We start from the raw sequence: 20178 nt of genomic DNA, 5'->3' as shown, positions 1-20178 counted from the left end.
CACTTATCACAATATTACTTACTAGCATAATAAACATCTTTCACACAAACATAAATTTCAATAGACTTGAGGGACTAAGCCAGACTCGATGTAATATGCATAAGGGCCGACTCACTTATCTTTCAGAGGATCAAAAAAATAGATAGCTTTAATACCAACTTGTAACTTCCTCAACTCAACTCGATTCACCAGGTCCGGATCTCTGGTGTTACTGCACATACCAGTTAACAAAATTTCGAAATAGTTGACAGATACTTCTTACTTGAAACATTTTTCTTATTATTTTATTTAAAGACTCAACTTCAGGGAATCAAAAGAAAGTATTTAGAAACTAAATATTAAATACTACGTCACTTTTCCACTGTATGCATAATATCCCAATTTGCCTCTTTTTTGGCGTATTCCTGGAGTTGTCCCTCTTGGTGCACTCAAACAGATGGCCACACCTGAAATAAGAACAAACTTTGTAAGTTCAAGGAACTTAGTAAGCTTAAAAATAGCATACATTGGTGGGTGCTTTTATAAAATGTGTTGAACATCTATACGCTAGCTGCCCTTCTTCTTACTTCTGTTCAGGGAAAATACTTTCACAATTTTAGGCTTACACGTACACGCCAACTATCATACTCTTAGCGTATCAGTTATCTCTTAACTACTTGACTAACTTAAGATCTTTCCAAACATATATCAATATCATCTTTCTCTTGAAACTGAAAAAGTATCTTTCGAAAGAATATATTTTCAGAGTCCACTTCATATAGACCATCTCTTCACACATACACTTATTCCAGAACGGCTATTCACAGATATTGTTTATTAGTAGATTCTTATACATTTGACATATTCCCATAATGAATTGAATACCATCGGTTTACTGAATCAAATCATATTCTAGTTCAAACTCAATACATGCTTATATTGATAATGAATTACCCAGATCATTCAGAATAATTACTCACATCTTTTTTACAAAGCTCAAATCTACCTCAGATGACAAACAACTCAGATTTCCACAAGATTTTAGAGTAAGGCATAATACTATTCGTATATGGTGGATACCAGATACTTAGATTTCAATACTGTATAACACAGAAAAACTTAAATTTTCAATTTCTTATGTCTTTCATAACTACAAAACTGCCTATATTCAAAACTAATAGGTTACCATGATGGATACCCCTTTTGTTAACATACTGATACATACTTCTTTCAAGAACTTCCCTTAAAACTTACTCAATTACATCATAGATCTAATTCAACCAATTTAACTTTGGATGTATTATAACCTTATCATAGCAATATTTATCACAGAACACTCAAAATTTATCCAAAATTTACCATAAAGGTGAATAACCACATTTTGCCATACAAACTTAGCAAAGTATGCCATAATGACCAAACAGAACATGCCATAAAGGCAACATATAGAGTCACGTGTTTACTATCCTGGAGGACTTTCACAGAAGGTGTCATGGGTTTTATCTTATAGACTTATACTCTTTCATGTATCGTGATCTACTAGACCAGTTTTCGTCTTAATGGAGGCCAAACCATGAACATTCATACAGTCATATCTTGCCGTGGGTCTGAGCCACATGGACCTATACACTTTCATGTATCATGATCTATTGATCTAGTTTGCATCTTACAGGAGACTATTCCATGAGTGTTTTCATATCATAGTATACCATGGGTCTCAACCTCTTGGTCTTACACTTGTTTCATATTGTGATTTGCCAATCTAGTTAGCAATGTAACTGCTCTTCCAGAGGCATCAGGGAGGAACATTTATACAACAATCACTTACCCTTATTAGTTCACATATCTAATTGATTCATATCTTTTCTACATCAAACTATACATGCATACTTACCCATCAACATTCCATTCCAATAGAACTTCATACAAATCTTCCTAACACATATATCATTTTTACTATGTTTCTTACATTTACCAATTAATAGACATATCATCACTATTTAGATATACTTCTATTCTTACAATACACATGCAAGAGTTAAGATAGAAACTCACCTACTATAGCTCAACGTTCCAGACTTAGACATCCTTCTTGAACTAACAACAACAATTGCCTAAAGAACATAGATCCACTATTACAACACTTATTTATATAATTTACTTAACATCTAAACCATTGATAAGCCCCATACACAGCCTTGTACTAACAACTTATTGTTCATATACCTCTTACAGGCTTACTTTTTCAAATCTTAACATGTAGAGCAGTGATACTTACCCAGAGATGGAATGAAAATTTATTTTAACCAAGTACTTTAGCATCCAACATAATGGAGAAGAGATTCAATTAGATTTGAGAAGAAAGAATTAGAGAGTAATATATTGAAGAAAGAAGAACCTTTCTCAAAAACCTTTTCACACATATTTATATAACCTAACCCTACTTAGTAAAACTAAAAGAGTGTCACGAAATTTAGAAATTTTCTTTCTTAGTGGCCTATAGATTCTTAGAGAAATATAAATGAGAATCTTCCATAATGTATATTAGGTCCGTAAATCTTGTTGGTTCCCAACCAGGTCACATTACAACCCAACTAGTATAGTACTAAGACAAACAGGGCATGATATACTCATACCACAATTACCTTTTTTATTAAAAAATCTTTAAATAGAAGAATAATCTAAAATAGAATATTCACTTATTTACACGAAGGTTATTATACGCCCATAAATATTCACCAAAAAAAGCAATTGGGCAGATTACACTTCACTAAGTAGATCATTTCACTATTACACGCCTTAATCTTGATTCTCCCAAACTTGGGGTGTAACAAGGTATGGGATCATCTAGTGTTTTGGTACTATTTGAATCATCTTTTGGTTCTGTCATCTCATCCTCATCAATCTAGATTATTTTTCCTTTTTCTAGTGATGTCATCCACCGCCCCTAGAAACATCATAGGCAATAATTATACCTCTGTTATAATGATTTTCAATGTCTTGCATTGGCATGTTTACTTGGTGACATAGTAGAGTGATGAGTGATGGCAAATAGCAATAAATTTTCTTTCCTATTGCACACTCTCGAATTTCCTTAAGTATTATTCTCCCTACATTAATTGACTTTCTCGTCAATATACAATTTAGAAGAATCATTTCATTTATCAAAATAGTGCAACTAAAAATAACATGTATAATACTTTTCCGAATTAATTAGAACCATACCTTGGCCTCTCTGGTTGGACAATCCCTTTGGCAATATCGAGTACCTTGTCTCGAGATTGTCCATTTGGCTCTAGGAATCATGACCTTTCTCAGAATGTCTTGAATCGTCTCTTTACTGGCATTTACTACCATGGTTGAATAGTCATCATCATCAACATCGAGTTTGTTGGTAAGTGGCATCTCATTCCTCTTTGACACATTCCAAATCGTTGGCATCAATCGCAATCTTTCATGTAGGCATATGCATCTTTAAATGGAGCAGGCCAAAAGAAATTGGCTTGCAATACTTTTGCTACAGTGCGTGATCCTTTATAATGTCCCCCACTTGGGAATGAATTAAAGTGGTACAAAATATGGGCTAATTCGATCTCAGCTATACACCTTCTAATCATTTGGTCTACACATTGCTTAAACAAATATGGTTCCTCCTTAAAATAATATCTAACATCATGACGAAATTTCCTCCATTTTTAATATGTCATTTTGGGCAACATTAAACCACTAGCTAAAAAATTAGCATAGTCAGCAAATCAAGGAGTATTATGGAAGTGAATTACCTCAAAGATGTGTTTGTCTGGAAAGTTCTCATTAATAGAAGCAGAGGAGTGGATATCATTTTGTTGCTTCAATTTGGACAGATGGCCTGCCACTTGGTTTTTTACCCCTTTACTATCCTGTATCACCAGATCGAATTCTTGAAGTAACAAAACCCAATGAATCAATCTTGGTTTTGCATCTCTCTTTGATAGTAGATATTTAATGGTAGAGTGATCAGTATAAACTGTCACTTCAGAACCTACAAGATATGAACAAAAATTTTCAAAAGTGAAGACAACAGTAAATAGTTCTTTTTCTGATATCGTATAGTTTAATTATGCTCACGTCAAGGTTTGGCTTGCATAGTAGATGGGATGGAAAATCTTATTCCTCTATTGTCCCAACACAGCTCCTACTTTATAGTCACTTACGTTGCATATCACCTCAAATAGTGAACTCCAATCTTGGGTAATGATGATAGGTGTTGAAATTAATCGTTTCTTCAAATCCTCAAAAGCTTTTAAACAATCATCATCAAAATTAAAAATTGAGTCTTTCTCCAATAATTTCCAAAGTGATTTAGAGATTTTGGAGAAATCTTTAATGAATTTCCTATAAAACCTGCCATGTCCCAGAAAACTCCTAATGCATTTTACAGACACTGGAGGTGGGAGTTTCTCGATAACATCTATCTTTGCCTTATCGACTTCTATTCCTTGTCTCTTCGTATCGTTTGAGTACTTTGGCCAAATTATCTAAAAAATCATCATAAGAGTCTTTAAACACAAAAAAGTCACCCATAAACACTTCCAAAAAATTTTCAACATTGTCAGTTAATATAGCCATCATACACCGCTGAAAAGTTGCAGGTGCACTACACAAACAAAAAGGCATATGCCTGAAAGAAAACGTATAATATGGGCATGTAAAGGTTGTATTATGCTGATTTTCTAAGGCTACAATGATCTAATTGTATCCCGAATGTCCATCTAAGAAACAGTAATAGTTGTGCCTTGCAAGTCTATCTAACATTTGACCCAAAAATGGCAACAAAAAATGATCCTCTCGAGTTACCTTATTTAACTTATGGTAATTAATACAAATCCTCCAACCTATAATCATCCTAGTTGGAATCAGCTCATTATTCTTATTGTTTACAACTGTGAGGCCTCCCCTTCTTTGGTACACATTGGACTCGACTCACCAAGGAGCTACCTGAGCACTTTATAATTTCCTTCTTGACCACCTCTTTCACGATTAGGTTTAGCCTTCACCATCTTCTAGTATGCTTTTGTGCATGCAAAAATATGGGCTTATACCTCAAATATCAGTTATCGTCCAACTGACTGTCTTCTTGAATTCCTTCAAGACATTAATCAACTTCTCTTCTTGACTCTCAGTTAATTTAGCTGAAATAATCACAGGTAAAGTAGAAGAATTACCCAATAAAACATAGTTAAGGTGAGAACTACGTACCTTAACTCCATCTTGGATGTTTCTTCAATTGAAGCTTTCAACTACTTATACTTACGAGGTTCCAAATCCAATTATTCAAAACAAGGTTGTAAAATGAATCCCTTTAATTCGACTTCCAGTTTAGTATGATTTCCATCATTCTCATCTCACTTAGCAACTTTGGTGCTAAGAGTTGTTCCAATGGATCATTAGTAGGAACTGAAAATTTTGTCTCATCCATAGCAAAACATTCTTCTTTTATATCAGGTTATCTCATAGCTTTGAAAACATTAAAGGTTACCTGATCGTCTAGGACTCGCACGGTAAGCTCTCCTTTCTAAACATCAACCATTATTCTTCCGGGTTCTAAGAAAGCTCTTCCCAAGATGATAAGGACTTCTTTAGCTACTTCAAAATCTAAAATAATAAATTCAGCAGGAAAAATAAATTTATCAACACATGTCAGAATCTCTTCAATTTTTCCTTGAGGACGTGTTATTGATCTGTCTGCCAGTTGAAGTGTCACTATTGTTGGTTTGACTTCACCAATCCCCAATTGTCTAAACATAAACATAGGTATCAAATTTATGCTTACTCTCAAATCTCATAAAGCCAAAGCACAATATGAATTATGAATGTTGCATGATATGGTAAATCTTCCAAGGCCTTTCATCTTTGGTGGTAGCTTATTTTGTAAGAACGCACTGTACTCTTTTGTCAGAGCCACTATTTCAAACTCTCCCAATGTTCTCTTCTTCGATAAGATATTTTTAATGAATTTTACATAATTCAACATTTGTTCTAGAGCCTCTACCAATAGGATGTTCATATGCAACTGCTTAAGTACATCTAAAAATTTCTTAAATTGTACCTCTTATTGTTACTTCTGGAATCCTTGCGGGTAAGGAGATGGTGGAGTTTTAGCCTTAACTGGGCATCTTTTTGGAGGTAGTGTTGGTTTTGCATTCACCGTATGTGTTGATTCTTTAAAACTACTCTGTTGTGGTTGTACTCCAGTAGGGGTCACAGGAATAAGATTCTGCACTATGGGAGTTTCAACTTCTGGTTGAACTTTCTGATTTTGGAAAACAACAAGGTCATCTTTAGTTTTAATAATTGTTTAGGTTCCAACACTTTTCCACTTCTCAAAGTGACAGTTTTACACTACTCTTTGCCTGTTCTTCTGGGATTCTCCGTATCACTTGGCAAAGCACCCTGAGGTTTATTTCTTAGCTCGTTGGCTAACTGTCCCATTTGATTCTCTTGATTCCTTAGATTCAAGTTGTTTTTAGCCAAATTTGCTTTCAATAGGTAATCCAAACTACTTGAAGACTCGCTTAGCTAAGGTTTTTGCATTTGTTAACCTGGCAAATGATTTGAACAAGAAGGTATGTAGGAATTACCTGGACCCATCCCTTGATTACTCCAGGAAAAATTGGGATGATTTCGCCATGAAGGATTATAATGATTAGATTATGGACCTGGACCATTCCTATTTTGATGTTGGTTACCAACATTGTAGATAGATTCTGGGTTTGATGGACAATCTTCAAATGTATGACCATCTCAACAACATACACATGCAATGTTTTCAAACTGACTTGGTTGTTGACATGTCATGTTAGTGTTCCAACCAAAAATAATAATATCTTTAAACATAGAAGTCATAGTAGATACCTAAGCTGCTAAAGACGTAAGAGCGTCAACTTTATGATCTCCTGCCACTTTTCTTCCTGTGGAAGCTTAATTGGCCGGCCACTATTAGTAATTACTTGAAATTCTTTCAAGAATCTCATACGCCTCATTGTATGAATTTGAAAGAAAAGCTCCGTTAGCTGAAATGTGTACAACCATTCTTGTGTGAGCATTGAAACCATTGTATGAAGTCCTAATTGGATGCAATGAGAAATACCATGATGAGGGCATTTCCATAATAATTCTTTAAACCGTTCCCATGCCTCATACAAGGACTAATTATCAAATTCTTGAAACAGAACATGAAGGTAAGGAATTCCTTAATTCTTGCTTAAAACATTCCACCAATTCTTGCCATGTGGAAAAAGAACCAGGCAGTAAGGAATTCAAACATGCTCGTGCTCAATCTCACAACGAATATGGGAATAACTTCAATCTTAAGGCATCTTCAGAGACTCTTGTTCACTTGAAAGAATCGCTTACTTCTATAAATAAGTGGTTGTGTAAATTTGGATCTTTAGTAGGCATCCCACTAAATTGTCCCATTGTTTGTAATATCTGGAACATTACTGGTTTAAACTCAAACTGAGGGGCCTTAATCTTAGATCTTGAGATCCCTGAACTAAGTTCATTGAATAAGGGCATAGCATACTACCGAATAGCGTGATCTCTATCATCAGCAACAAGGATCAGATTCTGAGTATTATAAGTTATGTATTCTCTTGGATTTTGATTCATTTCTTCGACTTGTCTTTGGGTTGATTATCCCCTTCTTCTTTGCTTAAAAGTACATTTAATTTTTGGGTCAATTGGCAATAGATCGATAATTTGGTCTATTAAACCCTGGAAAATAAAAAAAATGTTAAAATTGATAACAACAAAAATAAAAATAAACCAAACTAAAAAAAATTACCTTCACAAATAATGACAAAATACAATCCTCGGCAACGATGCCAGAAACTTGTGTGGAGTGATTACGTGCAAGTGTACAAGGTCATACAAGTAATAAGTAATAAGTAAATACTATTGCCTCCACAGGTCTGTTATGTAAATTATTTGCAAATATACCTATAAAAAATTTGGAAGAAATTAAGTAAAGAAAAATATTGTCAATGAAGTAAAAAATAGTGTTAAGGTTGTAATCAGATTTGAAACACCCATAAAATAAAACAACATACCTTGTAGAAAATTATCACAACAGAAAGATTAAACACAAGATTTAACAAAACACAACATGAATAGACTAGAATAAATATTTCACTTAACAAGAGTTCATTGGCAATCATAAATGGAAAATCACGAAGGATTATGGCAATATGAAAACTCATTAAACCAAATTTTAATTAAGGCATATGCTTCTCTTGAAGTCCTGTTATGTCCCTAAGTTATTCTACATATGTCTATGTCAAAACTAACCTACAAATCACCCTTTTAGGCATTTACTCAGTTTGTGCATACAACAATCATCTTTCGATGTCCACATGATATGCACTATTTAGGTCCTTTTTTCTAGTAACAATTACCTCTTCTCATATTAAATAGTCAATTCATTAACCTACAAATTTTGGCCATACATTTACAAGTATAATCATGAATTAAACCTAAATGAATGAAATAATTGTTTGCATAAAATATTCACAATACAAAACCAATTAACTTAAATCATGATTCATAATTATTATGAATAAAAAAACTAAGTCATGTAATATTAAATTGAAAACATAAAGATGAGATGCAAACTTGTCTTTCAACACAGAAAACATCAATTAATAATAAAGAGAAAGGAAAGAAGAGTAGCCAAGGGGTTATCCACGACCAACTCACAATAAGAAGAGAAACAGTTGAATTGTAGGGGGTTATCTACGATTGCTCCGTGCGGCTTCCCATGGTGGCTCTCCTCCTTATCTTTACATTAAATCACCAAAATGCTCTCAAGTCATCCCTTTCTAATTGCTTTCATTTTCGGCAAGTGAATTGCCCTACTTTGTGGCAATCCATTGTTTAGCAAGCCGTGAGAAAGACAAAAACAATCAAAAGATGTTTTTTTTCTAAAAACTGGTGTGTGTTGATGAATGAGATAAAGCATCATTTTATAGCCTTCTTGCCCCTAACATCCCTTGCTATTTTTAGAAAAGGAATCTTTGATTTCCATCCCCTTTGATACCATCCCTTAATGTGAGGAAGAGTTGATGGAGACTTGCTAATTTTAGCAAGGAGGTTAGCTTATTTCTCTCATTGTATGGCTAGCCTTTGAATTGTAAAAGGGGAGGTGGTTTTGACTGCTATTTTTAGTAGGGAAGTGGATAGTTTTGAGGCTTGATTTAAGGGAAAATTTTTTTTGATTTTATTTGATGGATATTGGGGTCAAATTTGATTCTTTTTGGGAGATGAGTGGCTGATTATGGACTGTTAATTTTAGCAGTGGATGTTGCCATTTTATTTCATATAAAATTGGGTAAATGGAATGGTTTTGGGCCTTGAATTAGACAATATTGGGCCTCTATGTAATTGAATCCAAAACAAATTCATTTTGAAGCTTACATGGCTGCCTCTTGGATCTTTCAACATGTACCTATTTAAGACCCAAATACATCCAAAAAATAATAAAATAACATGCAGTTAACATAATTTTCACAAACTCATTCACATGGAAATTATAAAATATCACAAAATTGAGTACAAAACCATAGAAAGTGTTATTTATTTACTTGAAATTAGAATAAATTGTAAATAAAATAGTGTTAAAATATCATATATTTTAGAGCCTACACGCAACATGACATGACAATCTTAATATTTCCATAAGGTGAAGTCGTTATGCTGAAAGATTGGTGATTTGGATCCACAAGCTCTGGTCAGTGACTCCAAGGTGAAGAGGATAATCATCCATGGTTTAAGACCTGAGTTCAGAGGCTTTGTTGCTTCAATACAAGGATGGAAAACCCAACCATCACTTGTTGATTTAGAGAACTTGTTGACTGGTCAAGAGGCACTCTATGCCAGTAAAGGTGAAAGAAAATTCAAGCAACATGATAAGGGCAGGTAATGATGAGAAGTCAAAAAGTCATCAAGATGAATAGAGCATTCGTGAAGGGGGAGGTTTGAACAACCGTGGCAATAATAAAAAGTTTGAAGGAAAGTGTTGTAATTGTGGGAAAAAAGGTCAAATGGCAAAAGCTTGTTGGTCGGCAAAAAAGCTTATGGAGAGTAATGCAATTACTTCCAAAAGTGAAGAAGATTGGGATCTAGAGGCATTATTTACTATCGAAGAGGAAGGTGTGGTGGATAAAGAAGGTGCTATGAAAAGGGATAAGAAGGGTGCCTTGAGGAGTAACGGAAAGGATATGGCGTCGTATATAGAGACTAGGCTTGTGAAGGTACAACAAGCTATAACGAGTGTCCTTGATCGGGTAGAGGACACCGAGGGTCGCATGGATGGACTAGAGATGGGTAATGGAGAGTTTTGTGTAAAGCCTAAGAAAGAGCTAATGGAAAAGCTTCAAGGGGTCCTCAATGCAAAGATAGGTGATTTGAACCATAACAATGAAACACTCGAAGACCTGGTGGAGGTCATGTGCAACGAGATCGTGGAGCTTAAGGGGGAGCTCATTAGGCTAAAAACCATTGGAGGCATGCTTGGAACCTCAATTCATCATTGAGACATTTCAAAGCCTAAAGAAATCAAGGGTCTGAAAGATGTCAAGAATGTGGAAAACTTTCTAAGGGACACGAGTTAAGTATTATCGGGTCCTAGGTATCGACAACAAGCTAACCATGCCGAAGTTACAATGTCAAGGTGTCCAAGACATGAAACAAGCAATGATAGTCGTCAAGTCTTAGTAGAACTAAAAAAGGATCTATTCAAGTACCACGAGCATCGAAGCTCAAGATTGGTAAGAGAGGATCGAAAGAATTTGAGGGCAAGGATTCTTCAAGTGAGGATGAGGCTAATGAGAAAAGGTCATGCTGAAAGAGGGGCAAGACCATGACAACTATGAGAAAGGGTGAACTAAAACCCTTGAGTTGTTTCTTGTGTGATGGACCACACCATGTAAGGGATTGCCCAAGGTGAGCAAGCCTATCAGTCGTGGTAAAATCCTATGAGGAATCAAAAGCCAAAGGTAAGCACCATGTGAAGCCACGGAGGTTGTGCTTATTTGATTGTGTTGAAATAACTTTATCGAGCCAATGTAAATGGGAGCAAAGTACCATGAGTCGAGCCACAGAGGCATCGATAAGGATAGGATCAAAGGGCAGAGTTCCATCAAGCAAAGAGATAAGGGTGGTCACAATAATCAATATGAGGTGTTGGGAAATGTTGTAACAACCCATTTTTCAGTAAAATCAGAACAGTAGTTCTGGGACCACAAATTCGATCTGAAAATAAGGTATGTTTTTATTTCATTATATGGTCTGTATTATAAGAGGCATGTCATGTGAAAATGTTGATACGAAAATTTTATCAATTATGTGTTTAATTACGAGAATGACTAAATCGCATAAAATGGGAAAGTTGAATTCTAGTAGTTATAAGGATTAAATAGCTATGGAATTCAAAACTAGAGGTCCTTGTATGGTAATTAGACCATTAAAGAAAAGTATGTAGATTTTTGGTTACTCATCCATGGAAAAATTAGAAAAAATGAGGGACTAAATTGGAAATTAAAATAATTAATTAATTAAAAGATGATAAAAAGAAAATATCATCTTATTTTTATCATCTTCAACCTAAAACTCTATGAAAACCCTAGGAGAGAGAGGGAAAACTTTCAAGGCTTAATTAGGCAAGTTTTCTTGTCCCGTTTTTAGTAATTTTGATATTTTTGAAACTGGGATAGCTTAATCTCTCTATTTGAGGGATTAATTTGAAAAGGTATCAAAGTATAGAAAATGGGTCAAGGATGTATATGCTGAAAATTAGAAATTTATGGTAGAAAATGAAAGGTTGTAGATAGATAAACTTTTTCAAAGTGATTTTTTATGGAAACATGATTTAGGGACTAAAATGTAAACTTGTGAAATTCAAGAAAAATTCTAAATTTTTATGAATATATGTGCTATAAAATTTGTAATGGGATTTTGGTTAGGCTTGGAATAGGGAGTAAATTGCACAAGTTTCATTTTCCGAGCTTAGGGACAAAATCAAAATTTATGGAAAAGTTAGGGGCAAAATGGTAACTTTGCCTAGGACATAAATTGAGTCCATTTAAATATGAAATGTGTGAAATTGATGGTTAAACTCATTTATATAGATCCGGACAACACTAATTCGAGGTTAGATCGAGGAAAAGAAAAGGTTTCAGATTAGTAGACTTCTAACATGAATGAGTGTCGAGGTAAGTTCGTGTAACTTAATCCGGCATGTAAATATGTTTAATTGAATGTTGTCTTGTATGGAATGTGATTTATATTGATGTAAATTACTTGAATTGCTATCATGAGAAATTCAATACATGCTTGAAATGGTGAAAAAGGATTAAGTCCCGATTGAATATTAGATTCCGATGATTATATGAGCTTTCCCTAAACGAATAAAGTCCTGCATTTGTTGTGGATGGGATTTAGCTCGGATGAGCAATCCTGTTGACCTTGTTATGGATGGTTAATCCTAATATAATACCTTTTGAGTATATGTTAAAATTAGGGTTTAGCCTATATTGGTAATCCTAATTGAACTCTTCTGAGCATACGTTCTATAAAGGATTTAGCCTGGACTGGTAATCCTGTTATATGATATGTGGCTCGAGAGTGTGTTCCTTGATTAAGTACCCTAATGGGTACCATCGAATAAGAATTGACAGATTATGGAATCATATACCTCAAGTGTACTACTTGAGCATCCATCGAAATTTCAATGATTCATCGGACATATAACTCTAGACATGGCATGAGAATTATGAGATGAAATGATAATTTCTTGAAAGAGTGTTGCATGATGAGCTCATCTATTTTTACTTGATGTATATGTAAACTTTGTGACTAACATGTTTGATTGGATGCATGTGTTTAGGAAATTTAGCCAAATGGATGGAAAACTTGTTATTGTATGTTTAGACTTAATAAACGAGATTGGTAAGTTTAGTTTCCGTTATGTAAACTTACTAAGCATGTAATGTTTACTCTGTTTTTATTTTCCCCCCAATTTTATAGTACTCGGAAGCTCGTGAAGGTTGGATGTAATGGCCTAAATTCAAGGTTATCGGAACAATGGTTTCGTAACCATAGATCCAATTTAAAGAGAAATTTATTTCAATAATTTTGCTTGAAAATTGATATGATAGGAAAATCGTATGAAAAAATTGATAGAAAAATTTTACCGATTTAGTGATTAGATAGAAAAAGAAATTATTGAAGAAATTGGGTAAAAACAAGGTATCGAGACCTCTATCTTGTAAAACCGAGTCGAAAATAATATTATAAATATTTATGAAATGTTATTAATGTGGTATTAAAATTTCGTTAGGAAATTTTAATGTTTGGGTAGTCAATTAAATGAAAAGGACTAAATTGTAATAGGTGTAAAAGTTGCTAGAGTGATTAAATAGCTTAAGAGTCTAATGAGAAAGGATTTAAAAGGAATTAGACCCAACAGTTATTTGGGCTGGACGGCAAGGGTCTGAAATCAGCAGAAAAATTGATAAATTAAGGGTAAAATTGGAATATTGCAAAATTAACTAAATAAAACTAGGACTAAATAGGAAATATCTAGATTTCTCTTCATTTCTCTTCAATTCCAGCAGCTAAAAATGCCATAGGAGGGTTCTCTAAGCTGGTATTTCATAATTTTTGCACCAAGTGAGTTAATCCTTGCCTTTTTCTTGTAATTTTTGTGTTTCTAAGACTTTTACAACTAGGTCCTATTATTAAATTCATTAGTTTTTGATTTCATGGATGAAATTGAAAGTCACCATGGTTGAGTGCTGTAAGTTTATGATGAAATAGAATGAAATTAAAGCTTTAATTTGTTTATGAGATGATTTTATTAGGCAATTTCAATAGAAATTGATTTTTAGGACCTAATTGTGAAAATATTTGGAATTAAAGTCTATTGCTGAAATTCTGATTCCTAAAGGTTGTAAACTAGTTTAAGGTGATAGAATAAAATGTTAATTGAGAAAAATCAGCTCAATTGAGAGGCTAATTGAGTAGGGACGAAATTATCATTTATTAAAAGCTTAGGGGAAAAATGATAATAAATAGCTTGTACTAAAACAGTTTGGACAGCAGCAGTAGACTAACTTTGAAAAATCACCAAATATTGTAGGAATCGAATTAGAAGATGAAAAAAATATGGAATTAAGCTTATTGAGTCTAGTTTCTCATAGAAGAAATATTGTAAGCAATAGAGTTGTAAATTTTGAGATATAATGAATTTTGTGAGACAAGGTCAGAATGAATTCAGGTTCCCCTGTTCTGACTTTGAAAAATTATAAAAGATTGAATAAAAATAATTAGGGACTTAAATTTATATGTCTAGAATTATTAATGAGTCTATTTTTAATAAAAACAAAGGAGAACATCATTTGAATTTTTTATAAAGAGATAACTTATTTTTAGTGAAGAAGGGTCAGAAGTGTTAGACAACAGAACAGGGGTGACTTTGAAGAATAAACTGTACTGATTGGATAAACCAAAACTTCTGAAAATTTTATGGTAAAAATATATATGAGTCTAGTTTCAAGAAAAATTAACGGATCTTAATTTGGAGTTCGGTAGCTCAAGTTATAAATAATTTAGTGACTATAACTCAAGTAGATAGCTTTGAATGAACTATAAATAATAGTTGAATTATAGAGAATGTTGCATATGAACATGAAATGTATTAAATTGATAATTAAATTTATTTATTTAGATCCAGAAGACTCAAATACGAAGCTAGATCGAGGAAAGGAAAAAGTTCGGGATTAATAGATTTTTACTGTTTACAAACAAGTATCAAGGTAAGTTCGTGTAACTTGAATTATATTCTTAAATGCTTGAAATGCATGTTTTTTATATGAATATGATTTGAATGTTCATTATATGAAAATTGATGAAACATTGATATATTTGATAAAATGGGAAGAAATCTCGGTTGAATGAAAGGAAAATTCGATGGATCTCTGAAAAGGAATTGACGGTAAAAAGGATCTAGCAGGACGGGTGATCCTATCTGATATAGCCCTCCAGAAGAATATGTGTAAAATGGATTTAGCCTAGACGGGTAATCCGAATTAGGGTCTCAATTTAGCTTTGACTGTAATTGGATCCAAGCTCATTAGAGTAATTGTCGTTGCAGGATTTAGCCTTGACCGGTAATCCCGACAATACTCTATGAGTTTATATTGCAGGGGATTTAGCCTGGACTGGTAATCCCATTGCAAGGTTGAGGTTCGCGGGAGTGTGCTCTCTGAAATGGATATGTGCACACATGAATATGAATTGATGGACCCAGAATTGTACACTAAAAGTGTACCTCTGAAAATCTATCGAAATTCCGATAAATTCAACGGGATAAGTATAAAAAAAATAACAAGGAAATGGAAATTATGATATTGATGAGCTCATCAATCATAGTATATATTATTGGTACATGGAAATTATTGTACTAACTTGAATGTTGAGTTTGTGCATATTAGGGTAATAATGCATTGAATGGATATATGGATGTTTATTGTATTGTATTGAAAATATTAGGTAAGTATAATTCTTGTTACATGAGCTTACTAAGCACAAAGTGCTTACCCCATTTCCTTTTTCCCTGTTTTGTAGTGTTAAGAGCTCGGAGGTCGGATTTGGTCTGAGACACATCACACTGTCAACCTCAAGATTTCGGTATATAAAGAAACTTTATTTTGGAAATCAATGGTATGTATAAGCTAACAAAGTAAATGTTAACGTGAAATGAATGTAAAGTTAGCCATTAGTATGGTTAACAAACCTGGTTATAGATATGTGATGACGTTATCTTACATAAATGCATGAATCTATCATGAAAATATGTTGAATTGATTTGGCTGATGTGGATTGGTCTCGATTTAATATTACAGGGAAGGTTAGATATTTATAAAAGGGCTATACTGAATATAAAAAAAATTAATTAAGAAACTCGGTAATGCCTCGTACCTATTCCGACAATGAATAAGGGTAGGGTATTACATTTATTGGTATCGAGCTACGGTTTAGCGGTTCTAGGACCGATGTAACAAATACGGATTAGCTATACATGTCATTTAAATTATTATTGATAGTGTGATATCTCCTGACCATTTAAAATGTGTTTTTCTTATAGTAATGTCATCCGACCGAGCTCAATCTGAGGAAGCTGGGAGTCATGCTCCGGCTTCAGTACAAAGAGAAGAAACTAGCAGTAGAAGGCCCGAGACAGAGGGTCGAGGGGAGGAGGCAAAACAACCTTCTTTCGGATGATGAATGAATGGTTTAATCAATACTTAAGAACTAACCTCAGTAGTGCGACAAGTTCAAGCTCCCCCTCCTGCTCCTCCACCGGTTCCCGAGATCCCACAAGGTACAGGTACTGAATCTGTTAGAAAAGGGAAAGCTCCAGTAGATAAAATTCGAAAATATGGGGCCGAAGAATTTCGAGCAGCAGTTGATGATGATTCCAAACGGGCTGAATTCTGGTTAGAAAACACTACTCGGGTTCTGGAAGAATTATCTTGTACACTAGAAGAATGTCTGAAATGTGTCGTCTCACTGCTAAAAGATACAGCTTACCATTGGTGGAATACTAAAGCTTGAGTTGTTCGAAAGAAGAAATTACATGGGAATTCTTTCGCATCGAGTTCAAAAAAAATATATCACTAGAGGTTCCTTGACCAGAAAAGAAAAGAATTTCTTGAGCTGAAACAGGGCAATAGATCAGTATCTGAATATGAAAGAGAATTTGTTCGATTGAGTAAATATGCTCGAGAATGGGTACAGTCAGAAGTTGAAATGTGCAAACGATTCGAAGAAGGGTTGAATGAAGACATTAAGTTACTGATCGGAATTCTTGAAATTCGAGAGTTTGCTACATTGGCAGAGAGAGCTTATAAAGCAGAAGAATTGAGTAAAGAAAAGAAACATGCTGAGAGGGAAGCTCGAATTTTTAGTAAAAGACCGATGGGAAAATTCTAGTTTTCTGCTTCAAAGAAATTGAAGAAGTATCAGGATCGTTCTACTTCAGCCATTGGGTATTCGGGCAAAGAGCGAGGTTTTCAACGCACTAATCCAAGGCCTTCTACTCCATCAGTGACCAGTGTTGGCAGTGTTGGCACTCCTAAACCGAGATGCCAGTACTGTAATAAAGCTCATTTTGGTGAATGCCGATTTAAGAGTGGGGCTTGTTACCGATGTGGTTCTTTTGACCATTTCCTTAGAGATTGTCCAGAAAGGGGTGAAAAAGAAGCTGAACAGATATCGAAGCTGAGTAATCCAGTTTCGAGAGGTAGACCACCTCGACCATCCGGTAATGTCAGTGGTAGTCGAGGAGCTACAAAAGATACTATAGGTAGGCCTGAGGTACGAGCACCTGCTAGGACATATGCCATTCGTGCCAGAGAAGATGCTTCAGCACCCGATATTATTACTGGTACATTTTCTTTACTTGATACTGATATTACTGCATTGATTGATCCTGGTTCTATGCATTCATATATGTGTTAAACTTGCAATTGTTAAAAATTTATCTGTTGAACCTACTGAATTTGTGGTTAAAGTCTCGAACCCCCTGGGCCAGTCTGTGTTAGTGGATAAAATTTGTAAAAATTGTCCACTGATGGTAAGAGGTTATTGTTTCCTGGCTGATTTGATGTTACTGTCATTTGATGAATTTGACGTGATATTGGGTATGGATTGGTTAACCTAGCATGATGCGGTAGTAAGTTGTAAACAAAAATATATTTTGCTAAAATGTTAGAATGGTGAGTTGCTCCGAGTTAAATCGATCGAACGGAGGGTTATCGATATGATTTCGATAATGGCGACATGAGGTATGTCAAAAAGGGGTATGATGCTTACTTGGCTTATGTACTCAACACCAAGGTATCTGAGTCAAAGATACAGGCAGTTCCAGTGGTATGTGAATTTTCCGATGTGTTTCCAGAAGAATTACCAGGATTGCCACCAGAAAGAGAAGTGGAATTTTCTATAGATTTGATTCTGGGAACTACTCCGATCTCCATAGCTCCGCACCGGATGGCTCCTATAGAATTAAAAGAGTTAAAGACACAGTTGCAAGAGCTTGTTGACAGGGGTTTTGTCCGACTGAGTCATTCACCTTGGGGTGCTCCGATTCTGTTTGTGAAAAAGAAAGACGGGTCTTTAAGATTGTGTATCAACTACCAGCAGCTTAATAAAGTAACCATACAGAATAAGTACCCATTACCCCGGATTGATGATTTATTTGATCAGCTGAAAGGTGCTACTATGTTTTCAAAGATTGATCTTCAATCAGGTTATTATCAATTACGGGTAAAGGAGTCAGATGTGCCAAAAACAGCCTTTAGAACCAGGTACGGGCATTATGAGTTTCTAGTTATGCCGTTTGGGCTAACTAATGTACCTGCAGTATTCATGGATTTGATGAACCGGATATTCAGACCGTACTTAGACAGATTTGTAGTAGTATTCATTGATGATATTTTGGTTTATTCTCGGGATGAAGAAGAACATGCAGAACATTTGAGAATTGTGTTGCAAATTCTACGAGAGAAGCAGTTGTATGCTAAATTCAAGAAATGTGAATTTTGGCTTTGAGAAGTGGGTTTTCTTGGACACATTGTATCTGCCAAGGCATCGGGGTAGATCCAAGTAAAATCTCACTATTGTCAATTGAGTCCACCAAGAATGTATCCGAAGTTAGAAGTTTCTTGGGTTTAGTGGTTATTATCGAAGATTTGTACAGGATTCTCTATGATAGCTTCTCCAATGACTCGATTATTGCAAAAGATGTAAAGTTCGAGTGGATGATGAATGTCAACAAAGTTTCAACCGATTGAAAGACCTATTAACGAAAGCACTGTATTAGTGCAAACTGAACCGGGTAAGGAATTTGTTATTTACAAGTGATGCCTCATTAAATGGTTTAGGTTGTGTTTTGATGCAAGAAGGTAAAGTAATAGCCTATGCTTCAAGACAACTTAAACCACATGAAAGAAATTACCCAAGACATGATCTTGAATTAGTCGCTATTGTATTTATTGTTGAAGATATGGCGGCATTTCTTGTACGGTGAGAAATGTCATATTTATCTTGATCATAAAAGCTTGAAATATTTGATGACACAGAAAGATTTGAATTTGAGACAACGCAGGTGGCTTGAACTGATAAAGGACTATGATTTGATTATTGATTACCATCCGGGTAAGGCTAATGTTGTAGTTGATGCTTTGAGCCGAAAATCTTTATTTGCTTTACGAGCTATGAATACCCGGTTATCATTGACTGATGATGGTTCAATCCTAGCTGAATTGAGAGCTAAACCAACATTTTTACAGCAAATATGTGAAGCTCAGAAGAATGAGGAGAAGTTACTGAGTTAAGCAGACACATGTGAGTCGATTAATGATTCGAATTTGATTGGTTACGATGATTGTTTATTATTCAGAGGTAGGGTATGTGTACCTCAGAATTCAGAGCTTATACAGAAGATTCTACTCAAGGCCCACAGTAGTACTATGTCTGTACATCCGGGGAGTAATAAAATGTATAATGATCTGAAAAAGATGTACTGGTGGTCGGGAATGAAACGTGATATCTCTGAGTTTGTATCAAGGTGCTTAATATGTCAACAAGTTAAAGTTGAACATCGGTACCTTCGGGTTACTTGACCAATTACTATCTTAGGAATGGAAATGGGAAAGAATCACTATGGATTTTGTATCGGGCTACCTTTGTCTCAGGAAAAAGATGCTATTTAGGTGATTATTGATCGATTAACAAAGTCACTCACTTTATTCCGATACGTATGGATTATTCTTTAGATAAACTAATTTGAACTGTACATATCTCGAGATTGTCGGGTTATATGGAGTGCTGTCTCCATTATATCGATAGAGATCCCTAATTTACGTCTCGTTTCGGGACAAATTGCAAGAAGCCTTGGGTACTCGGTTGTATTTCAAAGATCGCATTTCATCCTCGACGAGATGGTCAATCGGCGTGTAATTCAAGTATTGGAAGATATGCTCGATGTTGTATACTAGAGTTTGAAGGTAATTGGGAGAGGTATCTACCTTTGATTGAATTTGCTTACAATAACGATTATCGGTCTAGTATTAAAATGGCTCCGTATGAAGCTTTGTA

General features: G+C 34.7%; 1 pseudogene; it reads left to right on the top strand.

The window, feature by feature from the left end:
• The first annotated feature begins 7104 nt into the window (after window positions 1-7104).
• On the top strand, window positions 7105-7174 carry LOC128282857 (small nucleolar RNA R71; annotated as a pseudogene).
• The last annotated feature ends 13004 nt before the right edge of the window (window positions 7175-20178 follow it).

The sequence above is a fragment of the Gossypium arboreum genome, chromosome 10 (assembly GCF_025698485.1).
Source record: "Gossypium arboreum isolate Shixiya-1 chromosome 10, ASM2569848v2, whole genome shotgun sequence".
Taxonomy (NCBI): domain Eukaryota; kingdom Viridiplantae; phylum Streptophyta; class Magnoliopsida; order Malvales; family Malvaceae; genus Gossypium; species Gossypium arboreum.
Note: the sequence above shows the minus strand (reverse complement) of the source record. Positions and strands in the feature narration are given on the sequence as shown.